The sequence below is a fragment of the Nematolebias whitei genome, chromosome 21, assembly GCF_014905685.2.
Source record: "Nematolebias whitei isolate Nwh7 chromosome 21, NemWhi1, whole genome shotgun sequence".
Taxonomy (NCBI): Eukaryota; Metazoa; Chordata; class Actinopteri; order Cyprinodontiformes; family Rivulidae; genus Nematolebias; species Nematolebias whitei.
This window is the reverse complement of record NC_056518.1, coordinates 6,135,126-6,154,025: the sequence shown is the minus strand read 5'-3', so window position 1 is coordinate 6,154,025 and position 18,900 is coordinate 6,135,126. Positions and strand designations below refer to the sequence as shown.

General features: G+C 39.8%; 1 protein-coding gene across 1 annotated transcript in view; it reads right to left on the bottom strand.

Moving 5' to 3' along the window:
- The window catches only part of fndc3ba (fibronectin type III domain containing 3Ba), a 130,239-nt gene that overhangs the window by 36,805 nt on the left and 74,534 nt on the right, over positions 1 to 18,900 (bottom strand). The gene's annotated exons all lie outside the window — the stretch shown is intronic.

Here is an 18,900-nt window from a genome sequence, read left to right as displayed (position 1 = left end):
TTTTTGGACCTGAGCATTTTAGGAATAAAATTTGCATTCTTTCACTTTCTCTGATGGCATTAATCTGGCCTCCAGTTCTAAAATTAAAAATCTTGGGTGTTATTTTTGATCGGGACATGTCTTTTAACCCCCACATTAAAAATATTACTAGAACTGCCCTCTTCCACCTGCATAATATCATTAAGATTAGAAACATCTTATCTAAAAATGATGCAGAAAAACTGGTTCATGCATTTGTCACATCTAGACTGGACTATTGCAATTGCTTATTATCTGGGTTTCCAAAAACTTATTTATAAAGTCTTCAGTTGCTCCAAATTGCTGCTGCCAGAGTCTTAATGAGAGTTGATGGGAGAGATCATATCTCTCCAGTTTTAGTTTCACTTCACTGGCTCCCTGTCAAATTCAGAATAGAATTCAAAATCTTACTTCTAACCTACAAAGCTCTCAACAACCTATCTCCATCTTATATTACAGATCTTATTGTTCCATATTTTCCTAACAGAGCACGTCATTTTCAGACTGCAGGTTTACTTGTGGTTCCTAGAGTTTCCAAAAGCAGAATAGAAGGAAGATCTTTCAGTAATCAGACTCATCTCTTGTTGAACCAACTTCCAGTTCTATTTCATATAGGCTTCGTCCTTTAAGGCTTCTCGCTAGTTGGTTTATCCCTAAGGCACTCAGCACTGCACTGAAGATTTTAGTCCACGCCCACCTGCTGTGTGGGCCTCACCCCCGGTCCGTATAAATTACGGTGAGACCGGGAATTGGCTCCCATTTTTTCTTCAGCCAGCTAGCTAGCACTGTCAGAAGAACGAAGAACGAAAAGTTGTCCAGCTTTGACCGGCACAACCTTTGCTAAGGATGCCTGGGTCTCCGCCACGCCAACCTCCTGCCGTCCCGGTGAGTTCTGCCTCCCCGAGGAGAAGCAGACGAACAGCCTTGTTCAAGGTAAGCGCCGAGGAGTGCTTTTCCGTGGCGGGCCGCTACCCGATGTTTTTTTCCTTGTGGTAATCGTATGATTTCCTCGAAAAAGGCGATGTTAGCAGCAGCCCCGCTGAATGTTTATTCTGTGGCGGGCCGCTACCCGATGGACGACGCCAACGCCTTTTCTAATGTGCTTTTCCTCGCGATAACCGAATGATTTCCTCAAAGGCGATGTTGGCAGCAGCCCCGCTGAATGTTTTTCCATGGAGGGCCGCTACTCTCTGGACGACGCCACCGCCTTTTCTAACATGTTTTTTTCTCGAGGTAAAGCGGATGATTTCCTCGAAAAAGGCATTGTTGGCAGCAGCTCCGCTGAATGTTTTTTTTTCTGTGGCGGGACGCTATGCGCAGGACGATGCCACCACCTTCTTTGACGCAGAGTCACGCAGTGAACCGAATGACTCCTCCGAGAAAGGTGATGCAGAGCTGCCCCTTCCCTCCTGGAGAGCGTAGTGATGGAAGACGAGTGGCCGAGCGAATGCTCAGCCACCTCGGATCTTCCCATGTCGGCGACCACACCGCTCCCAGCCGTCGGTGCCCTCCTCTCGGAGCTGCCCAACATAATCCAGGAGGATGTTAACACAAGGGACTTTCCGTCCCCCGCCTCCCTCCGCCCTGATCGGATGATCTGGCAGCAAGGTTGGCTCCACCCGGGCTCATCGCCCTGACCCCATCTGGCCTCGCTGTCCAGTTGTGACGTCACACTAGAACGAGGCTGCAGCTGGGCTGGCAAGCTGAAGACAGCCGCCTCCACCTTCGTCTCCATCTCCAGAGTGGAGGGTTTTACCGATCTGTGTTTTAACCCTCGGTGCCCCCCGGAGCCAAGCCTGGCAGGTGGCACTTGGGGAAAACACTTCCAGGATGGACCAGCAACCTGTCCCTCCAGGGAAGCATGACCAGATGGTGACAAGGTCTCCAACCGAGCTCACCAGTGATCATCCCAGACAGCTGCAGAGAACAACAATGTCACCCTGCTGGCCTACAGCATCTCAAAGAGGCTGGAAGAAGCAGACCTGCTGGAGGAGACAAATGTCCCTTTTGCACTGCCCCTAATAAGCTCCAACTCTGCTCAGCCCTGCGCACCCCTGCTCAGCCTGGCTCAGCTCAGCCTGGATTTGCACCTGCACTTTAGGACCGATTCTGGAGGTGTGTCCAGAATTTTATTCGTAATATAACATAGATGACAGATCAAAAGTTTAATCTGAGGAAATGTAACATTTTAAAGGAAAAATATGTTGATTCAAAATTTCACAGTGTCAACAAATCCCAAAAAAGTTGGGACAAGTAGCAATAAGTGGCTGGAAAAAGGAAATTGAGCATATAACAAACAGCTGGAAGACCAATTAAGATAGTGCAGCAATACCAGAATGGTGTTACCCAGCGTAAAATAGCAAAGACTTTTAAGTTATCATCATCAACTGTGCATAACATCATCAAAAGATTCAGAGAATCTGGAACAATCGCTGTGCGTAAGGGTCAAGGCCGTTAAACTCTACTGGATGCTCGTGATCTCCGGGCCCTTAACGTCACTGCACCTCAAACAGGAATGCCACTGTCAAGGAAATAACAGCATGGGCTCAGGAATACTTCCAGAAAGCATCATCAGTGAACACAATCCACCGTGCCATCCGCCGTTGACAGCTGAAACTCTACAGTGCAAAGAGGAAGCCATTTCTAAGCAAGCTCCACAAGTTCAGACACTTGCACTGGGCCAGGGGTCATTTAAAATGGAGTGTGGCAAAATGGAAGACTGTTCTGTGGTCAGATGAGTCACAATTTGAAGTTCTTTATGGAACAATGGGATGTCATGTCATCTGGACCAGAGAGGACAAGGACAGCCCAAGTTGTTATCAACACTCCGTTCAGAAGCCTGCATCACTGATGGTATGGGGTTGCATGAGCGCTTGTGGCATGGGCAGCTTGCATGTCTGGAAAGGCACCATTAATGCAGAGAACTATGTTCAGGTTCTAGAACAACATATGCTCCCATCTAGACGTCATCTCTTTCAGGGAAGACCCTGCATTTTTCAACACGATAATGCCAGACCGCATTCTGCAGCAATCACAACATCATGGCTATGTAGGAGAAGGATCCGGGTACTGAAATGGCCAGCCTGCAGTCCAGATCTTTCACCTATAGAGAACATTTGGCGCATCATAAAGAGGAAGGTGCGACAAAGAAGGCCCAAGACGATTGAACAGTTAGAGGCCTGTATTAGACATGAATGGGAGAGCATTCCTATTTCTAAACTTGAGAAACTGGTCTCCTCTGTCCCCAGACGTCTGTTGAGTGTTGTAAGAAGAAGTGGGGATGCCACACAGTGGTAAAAATGGACTTGTCCCAACTTTTTGGGATTTGCTGACGTCATGAAATTTGGAAACAACAGATTTTTCCCTTCAAATGATACATTCTCTCAGTTTAAACTTTTGATCTGTGATTTGTGTTCTATTCTGAATAAAATATTAGATGTTGGCACCTCCACATCATTGCATTCAGTTTTTATTCACAATTTGTTTAGTGTCCCAACTTTTTTGGAATCCGGTTTGTAAATAATATTAAATTATTGTTATATATGAATGTTTTTGTTAACTTATTTTATATATGAATATTTCTGTTCAGTGCCCTGACACGACTTCTGTTGTAACTTGGCGTTGTATAAATAAACTGAACTGAATCAAATCTGATTTACCAGAGTCTACAAAAACATTTATATTTAAATCTAAAAAAGTTAAGTCTGGTCCTCTGGATGTTCAAAAAAACAAAACAAACAAAAAAAAAATGTAGAAATGTTTTGTCTTTCATCTGTAAGACTTCAGTCTGAGGTGCTGTATTCAGCTCATAGCTATTTATATAAGACAGCTGAATACAGCTCCTCAGACTGAAGAAGTCTTTCAGATGATAGAAGAAACATTTCTACATTTTTTTGTTTGTTTGTTTTTAGAACGTCCAGAGGACCAGAATTAACTTTTTTAGATTTTTCTACCTGAATTATTGAGCATGCATCAGGATATCTATATTTAAAATTCTATATTTTTCTTCATCATTTGATGTATTTGCACTCATTGTGGTTTTGTTTCTTGTATACAGATTATTTTTAGCTTTGAATTAACGTTTAGCTTTGATTTAAAGCTTTAATTTAAAGTGTAATGCTTGTTTTGTGATTTGTACATCTGTGGGTTAAAATAATGTTGAACCAAAGGCTGTGTCTCTTCTTTAAACATGTTTGAGGAAAATATGAGAGATTCAATAATTTTGTCTTTTTATAATTTTTAATTTGAATGAACTTTAATAGATTATTTAATAAAATCAAAGGGAAAACAGGATTTCACAATAAAGTCGGCACCGTTTATTTATTTTTAATCTTCACTGATTAAAAAAAAATTATATTTTATACATAAAATGTAAAAAAAATAATAATAATTCCACCCCCCATCCCTCTATCCCGGTCCTCCTGCCTGCCAGGGCTCGAATCTGGCCTTTGTAAGCAGGCTCGGCCGGGGCTCGGCCTCGCGGGCTTCAACAGCTTGGCAGCTCGTATGGTCCTCTGCGGTGACACCACTTGCTCGAATTTTATAGTCGGTCACCAAACACAAAATACACCTGGACTTCAGAATTAAACACGGCGTTGTCATTATTGTTTTTAAAATCTTAAAAATAGATCCAGCTGCTGCTCCTAGTCCAGTGAATTTGCAAATGGCGGCTCAGTGAAAAGTTTCTGAGATCCAGTGACTCCTCCCCCTGACCAATCAGAGTCCTGCATTCACGTTTGGTCCGGACTCAGCTCGGATGAGCTCGCTCGGTCCCACCAGAGAAGCAGGGATGAAAAGAGGTCCTGAATCAGACTCAAATCAGCTAAATATACTAGCTAAAGGGCTGGTGCAAAAGGGTTCTTTCTGTGGCGGGCTGCCCAGAATTGGGGCTTATTAGGAGCGGTGCAAAAAGGGCAAAAGAGCTCTCTCTGTAAAGCTGCTGATGTCATCTTAAACATGTGCAACCTCTGCGATTTGCCTGTCCCGCATCGCCGCCTGGATGACCATGATCCAGAGGACCACTTGGCTCTGTCTCTCGCCATCCATGTCCAAGAGGCTGCAGAAAGACCTGCTGGAGGGCCCCATTACCCCAGAGGTGCTGTTCGGGGCCAACTTCAGGACCATCCTTGAGGAATCGCAGAGGTCCGAGGAGGTCTCAGAGACTGTACACTGTCTGGTGACGTCACAGTCCATCTGCCCCTCGGACCGCTGGAGGGACCACCTTGGCCAGCAACAGCACCAGAGGTGCTCCACAGCTGCGGCAGTGACTTCACGCCCCTCTGCTCCGCCGGCCCCCTCCACCAGGTAACAGATCCTTGAGGGGAAGGTATGTGTTTTTTTATGATGTATGTTTTTTTATATAAAACAGAAACACTTCTGAAAGTTTTTTCATCTGAGTCTGTCAGATCAGCTGATCTTCACACATTCCCCACACAGAACGAGCCAGTAACCTCTAAACAGCGTTTTAAAAGGCACCGCAGTTCAGTAAATATCACAACACTCGTCTGCCACATCAGATAAAATTATGTTTTTTCAGCAGACCAAGTCTGGTAAAATCCCTTGTCTCTCAGCCAGAACCTATTTTTAACTTCTGCTGTTTTTCTGCCTACTCTCTGTGCAGCGGGAGTAAACATGTTTCTCCACGGCAGCTGCAGCCTCCACCAAAATGGCGTCTCACTCAGAAAGCGCTCACGCCTCCTTCGGTGCATGCTGACTCACCTCAGCTCTATGTGAGACCGCAGCCTGGGCCCAGCACAGAGGCACACATACAGCCTTTTTTCTGTCGGAGACCCCCATTGGGTTCCTCTGGAGAATCTCCGGAGTGAGTGATGGCAGTAAGGATTTTTTAGAATGGTTGACCTTCATGAGAAACATGACACAACACAAATGCGTGCCCGCTCTCCGAGCGCTACTCAGAGTGGCAACGAGTGTGTTCCCTGGACAGATGGACGGACCATCTGATCAGAAGGGGTTATACGCTACAGTTCGCAGCTCAACCCCCACAGTTTCAGAGGGATTATGGAGACGGTCCTGTCTTCTCCAGAACAGAGCTCATCTCTCCAGTCAGAAGTTCAGGAATTGCTGACGAAAAACGTGTTTTCCAGAGCTCCCAACAGCTGCTGGAGAACTTCCCCAGAACGACTGGTTTTCACCTCCATAGATGTGAAGAGCGCATATTTCACATTTCCATCATTCTGAAACACCCCACGCACGTTCTTGAAATGCGTGGAGACAGCTCTGCAGTCATTACACATGGCAGGAATGAGAAATCCTTTTATCTGGACGATCGGCTTGGACGATCGGCTCTTATTAGCTCGGTCCAGTTAGAAAGCTGTCGCACAGAACAAAACACTAGTGTTACACCTGCTAACCTGGGGTTTCTATAAACTGGGAAAAACTTATGTCCGTCCTAGATGATTGTTTATCTGGAAGTGGAGCTAACTCAACTACAATGAGGGCCATTTATCACAGCTGAGAGCCGAAGCTCTGTCAGCTCAGTTCCGCCGTTTCAAACCCTGCAGCATAGTGACAGTTCTGCCTGTCATGCGACGCCTGGATGATGTCAGCAGCCCACAACGTGGTTCCGTTGGGCCTACTTCACATGAGACGCCTTCAGCGATGGTTCGCCCGCCTGCGCATAGATCTGTGCACCAGAAGAAGTGGATTATCTTTGTGCCCCCCTCCATGAGAAATGATCTGAATCACTGGGGAAACCCACTCATTCTGTCAGAGGGAGTTCCCATCAGCAGGCCTACATCACACATCTCAGTTTTCACAGACACGTTCCTGTCAAGCTGGGAGGAATGTGTCTGTCCCAAGCAGTGGGATCACAGTGGTTGGACCATATGTCACTTCACATAAATGTGCTAGAATGTTTTTCACGGTCTGAAAGGTGACTCAGCATCTTGCCCTCGCTTGCAGGATAAGCATGTTCTGATCCACACAGATAACAAATGACGGCAGTTACACCGTCAGGGAGGTGTGCGCTCAGCCCAACTGTTGTGCATCGCGAAACAGCTGTTGTGTTGGCCACACAAGAACCTGCTCTCCATCAGATCTGTGTACTTTCCCAGCGTTCCTGAACAGGCAAGCGGATATCATGTTGAGGGGCGGACACAGAGATAAGAGACACGTGTCGGAAAATAATTCAGAAGATATGGAGGAAGTTAAAAAATCTTTGAACTTTTTGAGTGCTGAACTGACTAAATTGAGTGCTGATGTGACTAAATTATCAGCTAAATGTGAATTACTGACAGGACTGTTTGAAGAAGTGAGACAATTGAAAGAACTGATGACTAATTAAGACAGAAAAATAGCTGAACTGGAACAGAAAGTAGACGACACGGAACAATACACAAAAATAGACAACTTGGTGACCACTGGACTGGAAGTTAGGAACTGAACTTATGCAAGAGTTGTTGCTGGTACTAGCACTACAGAAGATGCAACACAGGAAGAACTACAGACTCTGGAGGAGCAAGTAGTGAATTTTTTTACAAAAACATTGACATCGAACATGAGGACATTTCAATCTGTCACACCCTGCCCAACAAATCAGATAAAGCCAAACCATCCATGCTCATAAAGTCCATTAGCAGGAAATCAAGAAACAATGTAATAATGCAAGAAAAAAAACTGAAGGGAACAAATGTTTACATAAACGAACATCTAACTAAAAAAAATGGAAATATTGCACGTGAAGCAAGATGGTTGAAAAAACAGAAAAAAATAGCATCAACTTGGACAAGAAATGGAAACATTTGGATCAAAATACAGGAAGGATCTCAGGTTAAAATAATAAAAGACCTGAAGGATCTGGAAAGGCTAAAATGAGCTCAGGAGATGACAGATGATAAATTATTGACATAACTTCACAAACAAGAAATTAACAAAATATAAAATGAACAAATACATTAAAACATGGCAACATACAAAGACTTAGAGTTTAAAATATACAATGTTGAAGATGTGATTGACACAATTTTTTTCCCTGCAATAAAAGACTGTGAATATTACAATGAAGAACAGTTTAATGACATCAATATAACAAATGGAGGTCTCTCTATTATTCACTTTAATAGTAGAAGTTTAAATGCAAATATATCCAAAATAACAGATTATTTAAAACAGCTAAACAGAACCTTTACAATAATAGCACTGTCAGAGACATGACTCAACGATGAAAACACAAATAATGTTCACATCGAAGGGTATGAACGATATCATGTGAACAGAAGCAACAAAAGGGGTGGTGGAGTGGCTCTATTTGTTAAAAATGAAATAAAATGTAAATTAATTAATGAAATGTCAATAATTGTTGATAATATCATGGAAATAATAACAATGGAAATAATAAACAAGAATGATAAAAACATATTGATAAGTTGTGTATATCGATCTCCAGGATCAAATATAGAAATATTCACAGATAAAATCATACAACTATTGGACAAGAGTTTTAATAAAAGCATTTTTTTTTTTTTGTGTGGAGACTTTAATATTGACATGGGAAATAAAACAGATTCAAATAACATCAGTACATTTAGAAATTCATTGTATAGTTTAAATCTTTATCAGTTAATATCAAAACCAACAAGAATAGTGCTCATAGTGCTACAATAATCGATAATATTTTCACAAATGTAACAAATGGGGATGTGATGGGAGGTATTTTAATGAGTGATTTGAGTGATCATTTACCAGTTTTCACGATTTATAAAAATGATCAAAGCATTACAAAAGAAATCACAATTAAGAAAAAAAAACATAAAAAAAAGCAATGGACAAATTAAAAGATGATTTACAAAACAAAGCTGGAAATACATGTATGTTGATGATGTGAACAGATCATATGATGAGTTTATGAATATTTTGGGAGCTCTGTATGAAAAGAATTGTGTGCAAAATAATTATACAAAGAGAAATGTTGTTGACCAACCATGGATGACGAAAGGGTTGAGAAATGCTTGTAAAAAAAAAGAATTATTTGTATACGTTTCTTGAAATTGAGAACACAAGAGGCTGAAGAGAAATATAAGAAGTATAAAAATAAATTAGTAGCGATTATAAGGAAACACAAGAAGGAATATTATAGTGATTTATTAAATAAAAGTAATGGTGATATGAAAGCTACATGGCGAGTAATAAATAGTGTTCTGAAAAGTCACAAAGCAAAAACAGGTATTTCACAATATTTTTTGAAGGATGACAATGAAATCCATGATGAAAATGGAATTGTAAATGGATTTAATCATCATTTTGTGAACGTTGGCCTTGCAGCTAAAAAACCAAAAATAGACAATAATGTGAACCATTCAGTTGTAAGTTGTGACAACAGTATTTTTCTTAATGGAACTGACAAAGAAGAAATAATGAATGTAGTAAAAAATCTTACAGATAAGAGATCAAAAGACTGGGTGGACATGGATATGATGTTTGTAAAGGACATAATGAGGTATGTTATGTTATGTTATCGAGCCGTTTACATATATAAGTAATTTATCATTTTCAAAAGGAATATTTCCAGACAATATGAAAGTAGCTAAGGTAGTTTCTCTCTTTAAAAATGGTGATAAATAAATGTTCAATAATTATAGACCAATATCCTTATTACCACAGTTCTCAAAAATTCTAGAAAAACTATTTGTGACCAGATTAGATAAATTTATTACTAAACAAAACATTCTAAGTAGCAGTCAGTATGGGTTTAGAGCAAAAAACTCTAGATCAATGGCTCTCATGGAAATAATAGAACAAATAACTGCTGCTGTTGATCAAAAACAGTATTGTGTTAGTATTTTTGTTGATTTAAAAAAAGCATTCGATACTATTGACCACACTATTCTCCTTGAAAAATTAAATAAATATGGTATAAGAGGACCAGCATTACACTGGGTATCTAGCTATTTAAAAGATAGGAAACAGTTTGTAAAAATAAATGGTGTAAGATCTGACCTGTGCAATATCACTTCTGGAGTTCCTCAAGGCTCTGTACTTGGACCAAAGTTATTTATTTTATATGTGAATGACTTCGTGAATGTATCAGGACTCCTCAAATGTGTCCTTTTTGCAGATGACACCACATTTTTTTTGTTTGGGTAAATATGTAAAACGGACGTTGGAATTGATGGACAGAATTTGATAAAATACAAACTTGGTTTAAACTTAATAAATTATCATTAAATTTAGATAAAACTAAATACATGATATTTAGTAACAAAAAGAGAACTGTTGATGATCCATTTAAAATTGAGGGTGTTGAGATTTGTAGAGTTAATGAGATGACATTTTTGGGTGTAATCATTGATGAACAGCTAACATGGAAAAATCACATCAATTCTGTAAGAACAGAAATATCTAAATATATTGCAGTACTATACAAAGTCAGGGAATTATTAAATGATAAAGCTCTGTACATGTTGTATAACACAATCATTGTTACACATTTAATCTATTGCATTGATGTTTGGGGGAAAGCGTGTAAAACCTTTACAAAGCCTATTTTTATTTTACAGAAAAGAGCTGTAAGAATTATCACCAGAACGCATTACAGTCACCCATCAAGCACATTATTTTATCAACTGAAGTTACTGAAGTTCCATGATTTGGTAGATTTCAGTATTTTATCAGTTATGTATAGGGCTCAAAATAACACATTACCATTATATATCCAAAGAAATTTTGTTAAAAGACAAAGTTGTTATAATCTTAAGGGGATAGAGATATTTGTCAAACCAAAATTCAGAACTAGTCTGAAGGGAAGGTCTACCTCAATCCAAGGAGTTGGATTGTGGAATGGTCTAGAGAGTGATGTTAAAAATGCCAAGTCAATGTGTACATTTAAGAAAAAGATCAAAGCTGAATTGTTAAAAAAGTATATATGAAGTAGCTTAGTGTGTGTTTTGTATTAGAATTAGAAAAATTAGAAAAAATAGAATTAATTTTGTTCTGTTACTTGAAAATTATTATGATTGAAATAATTGTTTGAAAAAGGGGCAGATATAATGAGATTTTTTCTTCTTTCTGCTGCCTTTCATTTTAAATCTTTTTTATATTGTTATGGAATTGTTTTGTACTTTTTTTAAAAGAATAAACTTTATACCATACCATACCATTTCTCCCTATCATGAGGTTTTCTGTGACAGAACAGTTTTTAATCACCCGTTGATGAAGTGTTTCCTGAAAGGTGTAAGGAGACAGAGACCGGTGCCATGTCCACTAGCTCCACAGTGAGACCTAATGATGGTCCTGCATGCTCTGATCAAAGCTCATTCTGAGCCTTTAGATCAGGTTTTACTTAAATTTCTGTCATTTAAAACAGCCCTGCTGTTAGCTCTGACGTCGGCAAAGAGAGTGAATGATTGTCTGCTCTCTCTGTTGCTCCCTCATGTCTCAGAATTCAAGCTGACGGCAGTTCAGCTGTACTGCGTTTTAACCCTGCTCTGAAAAGCATCACAAGCTCATTCAGATCGAGAGTGATAACCTTGGATGGGTTTTTATCCTCTTTCTCATAATTCTAAGGAGGAAGCAACATCTCACCTCCTTCTGTCCCATGTGCACTTTTTTCATGTTACATGGTGCACACGGCTGCACTGTGCCGTTTTCAGCGTATGTTCGTGCATTACTGGGACAGCTCTTCAGGACGTCCTCTACCCACCCAGAGCCTCTCACACTGGTTGTGTGAGGCTATTTCTGAAGCTTACAGTTCATCTGGACTGGATCCTCCAGAGAATCTCAGCGCATTCCACCAGAGGGTTTTCATCCTCCATGGCTCTGCATGGAGGGATGACAGTGAGGATATTTGTATGGCGGCTGCCTGGTTATCGTCATGTTCAATTATTCGTTTTTATCTACGTGATGTTTCTACTTTCTCCATGACTCATTCTGTTCTCAGGGTTCTGAGAGAATGATTATTATTTGTTTCATGAAACCTCACTTTTGAGCTCACACCTGCCTGCATGCAGTCGCAGTGTGAGATATTTATTATCAGTCACAAGTTCATGACTGCTGATTTTATCGTTATTAATCGGTTCATCCTGTGGAGCTGTTGGTCTGCTCTGTTCATCGTTACACTGTTACAATTCGTATCCTCCGTTGTTCCTATTCACAGCAGCAGGTCTGCTATCTCAGCCTTTTTTTCCTCACCAGAGATCTTCTCCAGTGCGCTCCTGCGCATGGAGCATGCAATTACGCAGCGCGCAATTATGCACACAGAAGGCTGAGTGATGAAATGTTTTTTTTTTTTTTTTTTTTGTGCAAGCAGGTGCTTCATGTTGTGTCTGAATGGACCCAGTGAGGCATAGACTACATCCTGCTTTGCCTTTAACCCACTAGCGAGAAGCCTTAAAGGGCTACGCCTATACTCATAGAATCTGGGGTTTACAGTACGTATTCAACGTTTCTGTCCATGAGGCTGACACATTGTCCAATTTTACGACTGGGGTTAAGTCTTTCCTTTTTGATAAATCCTATAGTTGGGGTAGGCTTGGTTTCCTGAGTTATCCCTTAGTTATGCTGCTATAGGCTTAGAGTGCTGGAAGACAAACTGATCATATTTATTCACTCTGCTGCTGTTTTTTCTTCCTCTGTTCTACCTGTTTTGCATTCATATTTTTTTCTATCCTTAATATGCATTTTTTTGTCTTTCTTTGAATAGGGGGTACACCTGTGTCTATATCTGGACCTGCCATTCATTTTTCGTCTGTCTCTCCTTCCTATCCTTTCAAACCCGGACAGTCAAAGCAGATGACCGCTTGTCCTGAGGCTGGCTCTGTTGGAGGTTTCTTCCTGTTGAAAGGGAGTTTTTCCTTTCTACTCTTTCTGCTGTGCATGTTTAGAATGGGAGACTGCAACAAAGTGAAGATTCAACGCGTCTGTTGGCATTTTTTCTTAGATACAGAACTTTTACTAATTGGCTTTTGTTTGTATCGGCTGTGGCTGAGTGGTTAGAGCAGTTGTCCTCCAATGCGAGAGTTGGGGGTTCACATCCACCAGCAGTCAAATGTCGAAGTGTCCCTGGGCGAGACACTGAATCCCTCATAACCTCTGATATGTGTCCCATCGGTGTATGAATGTGATCTAAAGCACTGATTAGTCTCTTTAGAATGATTTGTTCAGTTAGCTTTGTAGAGATGTAGTGTGCTGTATGAATGGGTAAATGAGGCACAGATTGTAAGTGTAAAGTGCTTTGAGTATCTTGAAATAAGATAGAAAGGCGCTATATAAGTACAGTCCACTTACCATGTGAATCAAAAAAAGTCCATGCTCAATAATCCAGATATACAATCCAACAATTTTCAGTCATGTCATCTGGGCAGTTTCTCTTTTTTTTTTTTCTGAAACGTTTCAACTTCCTGACTGAAAATTGTTGGATTGTATACCTGGATTATTGAGCATGGACTAATTTTGGTTTTGAACCAGTTTGACATGACTTTCAACAAGGAAGAGGGCCGGCAAAAGAGGAGGGGGCGTGCCAAAGACACCATCTTAGCACCAACATAATTGGTTTGTTCCACTTTGGAGTAAGTTGTTTGGGGGACAAATCAGTTGTGTGTTGTGCGTTTCCTTGACTGATGAAGCCTTCCAGATGAAACGTTTCAGAAAAAAAAAAAAAAACTGTCCAGATGACCTGACTGAAAATGGTTGGTTTGTATGTGAATGTTTTTTTTTCAGTGTCCTGAGACAACTTCTTTTGCGATTTGGTGCTATATAATGTAAATAAACTGAATTTAATTAAATTAAAAGTGCATAAAAATGCTAGAAAATGAATGAACTATCTAACCCAATATGCTATCAGAGCATTGCAGAGCTATTTATTTAATGGCCAGGTAAAATTAGTGAAGAGCTTTTCAGACATTTCCAATCTTCCCAGTACAATTTAATGCATTCTCTAGTAAGGGAATTAAATGTGCCAACCACGTTCGGACACTTTTATTTTCTAAATGAACGAAGTTCTGCAGGGGGAATAAGGCACTGATGGATAACAAGATTTTTTTTTTTTTTTTTTTTTTTTTTTTTTTTTTTTTTTTTTTTTCGATCTATACACACACACACACGCACACACAAGTGAAAAAGTGAATGGTGTTACTATTTTAATTAACTAAATTATTCTCAAAATGACAATGTTATTTGATTTTATTTGGGAGTGAACAGCTGCTATACAGATTGTATTTGTTGGTGGCTTTATCCTTTGATTATTTGATGGGACATGTGCAAAATTGCATAGGTCATGAGTAAGGCTGCATGATAATACAAAGTAGAAAAATGTAATAATATTGTTTTGAGTTGTAAATACAAAGATGAAAATCATTTAAATTTGAGTGAGCTGAACTTGGAACTAGTCCTTGTGAGAGATGAAATATCAGAAAAGTCCACATTTGTTCTCCACACTATGTGCAAGAGGGGAGCCACACCACTGTCAACAACAAACAGGATTTATTGTTGTGCCTCACAAGGCCATACTAATAAAACATGAAGCACCTGTACACCCACCTCTACAAGTAACAACTAGAATACACTTTTGGCCGCTTGCAAAAATCTTCACAGATACGCTGATGTGCACACAAACAAACACACACACACACATGCAAAAATAAATACATGCAGATTGTTTTGCTTCAGTGACAGCCATTATGCAAGAGAGCAGAATGACACCGGGACAAAAACAACATCAGAGAGAACACAGTAGGGTAATTATCCTGCCCTTTCACAATTTCCCATAAAAACTTGTACATTGTCTCCGTTTGTGTTTTTAAATTCAGAGAACTGACTACACATTCATATGTGTACATAAATATACAAGTAAAAATAACCAGCAACATTTATGAGTTTATTTGTTTAGCAGCTATTCACACCTAAATGTAATATTAGTTTATCAATGTATGAGAGGAAAATGGTTGGTAATATGCTACAAAAGTCAAATAATCACTTTAAAAAAATGGATAAATATTAGCAAAAAAAAAAGATTAATATAAAGCACTCCTCTTTGACTTGCCACCTTATTGTGGTGGAGGAGTTTGTGCACCTGAATGATCCTAGGAGCTATGCTGTCTGAGGCCATTTTAGTTTCTATTTTCTATTTTCAGTTCTTGAATTGTGCTGCTCGGGGTGGCTGCATGTTGGAGCAGCTCTGTTACATTAATTATGAGTTGTTCAACTTCTACAAAGAAATAATCTGTTTGAAGAGTTTCAGTCAGGGTTTAGAGCTTATCATAGCACAGAAACAGCACTAGTAAAAGTAACTAATGATGTTCTCATGGCCTCAGACAATGGACTTGTGTCTATACTGGTCCTGTTAGACCTCAGTGCTGCATTTGATACAGTTGATCACAATATTTTACTACAGAGGCTTGGCTATGATAGTGGGATTACAGGAACAGCTCTGAAATGGTTTAAATCATATCTATCTGATAGATTCCAGTTTGTAAATGTAAATAATAAATCTTCTTCATCCACCAAAGTTAGTCATGGAGTTCCTCAGGGCTCAGTGCTTGGGCCAATAATCTTTACTTTATATATGCTTCCATTAGGTAAAGTTATTAAATAGCACGTAAATTTTCATTGTTATGCTGATGACACACAATTATATTTGTTCATTAAACCCAATGAATCCAATTAGCTACTTAGACTACAAGCATGTCTTAAATATATAAAAACCTGGACGACCCTTAATTTTCTCTTGATGAACACAGACAAGACTGAGGTTTTGGTTTTTGGACCTGAGCACCTTAGGAATAAATTTTTCAGTATTTCTCCCTCCTTAGATGGCATTAATCTGTCCTCCAGCTGTAATGTTAAAAATCTTGGTGTTATTTTTGATCAGGACATGTCTTTTATCCCCCACATTAAAAATGTTACTAGAACTGCCATCTTCCACCTGCGTAAAATTGCTAACAATTAGAAACATCTTATCTAAAAATGATGCAGAAAAACTGGTCCACGCATTCGTCATGTCTAGACTGGACTATTGCAATGGTTTATTATCTGGATGTCCAAATACGTCTTTAAAACGTCTTCAGTTTATCCAAAATGCTGCTGCCAGAGTCTTAACCGGAATTAGTAGGAGAGATCATATTTCTCCAGTTTTAGCTTCTCTCCATTGGCTCCCTGTCAAATCCAGAATAGAATTCAAAATCTTACTTCTAACCTACAAAGCTCTCAACAACCTGGCTCCATCTTATATTACAGATCTTATTGTTCCATATTTTCCTAACAGAGCACTTCGCTCTCAGACTGCAGGTTTACTTGTGGTTCCCAGAGCCCTATAAAGAGAGAGTTGTGACACTCCCATGGACTCCCATAGAAAGAATGGAATGCGGAAGTCACGTGGATCATGCAGCGGGAAATAGTTCCAAACAGCAGCGGTTCCAGCATTGAACGTAGTTCGTTCTCCGTGTTTTCTCCGGTAAGTTGATGAAAATATGACACTTTTTTGCCGTTGTGAAGCGTTATCTGACAGTTCTGTACCACAATTTATCAACATTAATACTTTGTGTCGCCAGTTTTAGTTATTGAAACATGTTAAATTGCTAGTTGTGTTATAACTGCAGCTGCTCTGCAACATGACGGTTTAAACGGGTATATTTCTAATTCAACGTTTTAAAATATCCATTACTGCTTAAATTTTGAAAGGTGGTCTTTTTTAAATTTATGGTAATTCCAGTTACTGAACTCAACTAGAAAATATTTGGCCTTTTTTTTCCTGAGAGATTCATTCAACCTTTATTTAGACAGGTAAATCCCATTGAGCCTCGAGGACTCATTTACAAGAGAGACCTGATTTAACAAAGAATGATGACAACATGACAACAAGACTGACGTGATTTAGTTAAAGTTATACATCATTTGTCAAAGACTGCAGCATACATTGTGACATTATCATTAAAGAAAAACTTGATTGTGGAGATGAGTCAATGTTTTAATGTTTTCCAGGTAAACCACAGGAGAATGACTTCATGAACTGAATGTTGCATTCAAAGTATCACAAAGGTACAATATCTCATTTTCTGTCTTCCCAAATCAATAACAGCTGAATCAAGATGTTTGAATAAGATTACTTTAACACCATAACCTTCACAAAGTTGGTATTTACTGCAGGACTGTTGATTTACAGTTGTTTTATATTATTAGTTTAGCATATGGTAATCATGGGTCAAGTTGAGATGAGACTCTTTCAAGACAGAACAAGAAATAAGAATTATTACCAAGAATATATCAACATCAATAAACTGTAGGACAGTAACAAAAAAACTTATTAAACTATCACAGGTACAATGAGATGGAGCTGGAAGTTTCAGCTAAGTTTCTTGCACATTTCTTTGACAGTTAAACATTTTGAGCCCTGATTGAAAATGTTTGTGCAGATTAAATTTACAGCTCTCACTTTGTGTTGTTGTGATGATGGTGCTCCTGCTGACTTGAGATGATGTCATTAATAAACAGTATAAATGTCAGTAAAAGTACTTTATTAAAGCTTGTTTTCCATTTTACATATTTTATAATAAATTATTTGCTAATTTATTTTTGCACAGTTAACACTTATTTTGTCATCTGTTATGATTTTAACGAGAAACAGTTTCATTTAAATTAACATTTCAGTCAGTGAATTACAATTTTACAATAGTTGTCAGGCTACAATCAACTCAGTTATCCAGGTACTTGGTTGCCATAAAAAAACGACAAATACAACAATTATATTCAGGTCTCTCTTGTAAATGAGTCCCCGTGGCTCAATGGGACTAACCTGTTTAAATAAAGGTTGAATTAATATCTTCTATAGAAATCAAGAATTCATCCAGATGATCTGAGGTAAGCTGGAGCAGATCTGAACTGCTGGCATGGAGGACAAGGTGGAGCATTCTCATGCAGGGAACATCAGAAATAGCTGTATAACAGGTGTTACTCTGATCTTTTTTAACGTGTGTAACATTATAAAACACTGACGTGACTATATGTCATGCGTATCGGCAAGTTCAAAGAGTGTCGCAACTCTCTCTTTATAGGGCTCTGGTGGTTCCTAGAATTTACACAAACAGAATGGGAGGCAGATCTTTCAGTTATCAGGTGTTCAGTCAATAAAAAAAAAACTTTTCCTTTTGGATCCAATAGAACTTTATTCCACCATGCTCATCACAGCTCAACAACACTGACACCACTGAAGAAGAGTGTAAACCACATTCCCATGCGCTACTGGCATGACAGTGCCCCCTAGCGGATTGGCATGCAAACTAAACAAAACAAAGGAGTAACAAATCTCCCACTTTGTTAGGATTTGTGTCGGGAGTGAACCCAGAGTGCAGAACAGGGACTCAACTCGGCAGAAATACAAAAATAGGCTTTTAATGAGAAATTAAAGTACAAAATAACAGGCTGACGGGGCAGCAAAACTTACATGGACATAGGAAGGAGGCACGGGGAACTCAGGAGACACGAGAGACACGGGGAACTCGAGGAACCAGGAAGACTCAGGGAAAGACTCAGGAGACCCAAGGAAGAGTACCCAACGAAGACGACCCGACGAAGAACAAGACAGAAAGGACGGCTTATATACAGGGACAAGACGAGACGTGATAACAAACAGCTGGGACGAGACACAGGTGGCACTAATGAGGGAGCACGAGGGAAACAGAAACAAACCGGGCCACAGAAAAGTACCATCCTTACAGTACCCCTCCCCCCCCCACCCAAGGACGCCTCCAGGCGTCCCCAAAAACCCCCCCTCCCGAAGGACTAGGGCGGGTGGAGGGCGGCACTGCAAGGGTGGAGGGCCCAAGGAAAACACAAGGACCAGAGAAGGGACACGAGGGACCAGAGAGAAGGGACACGAGGGACCACAGAGAAGGGACACGAGGGACCACAGAGAAAGGACACGAGGGACCACAGAGA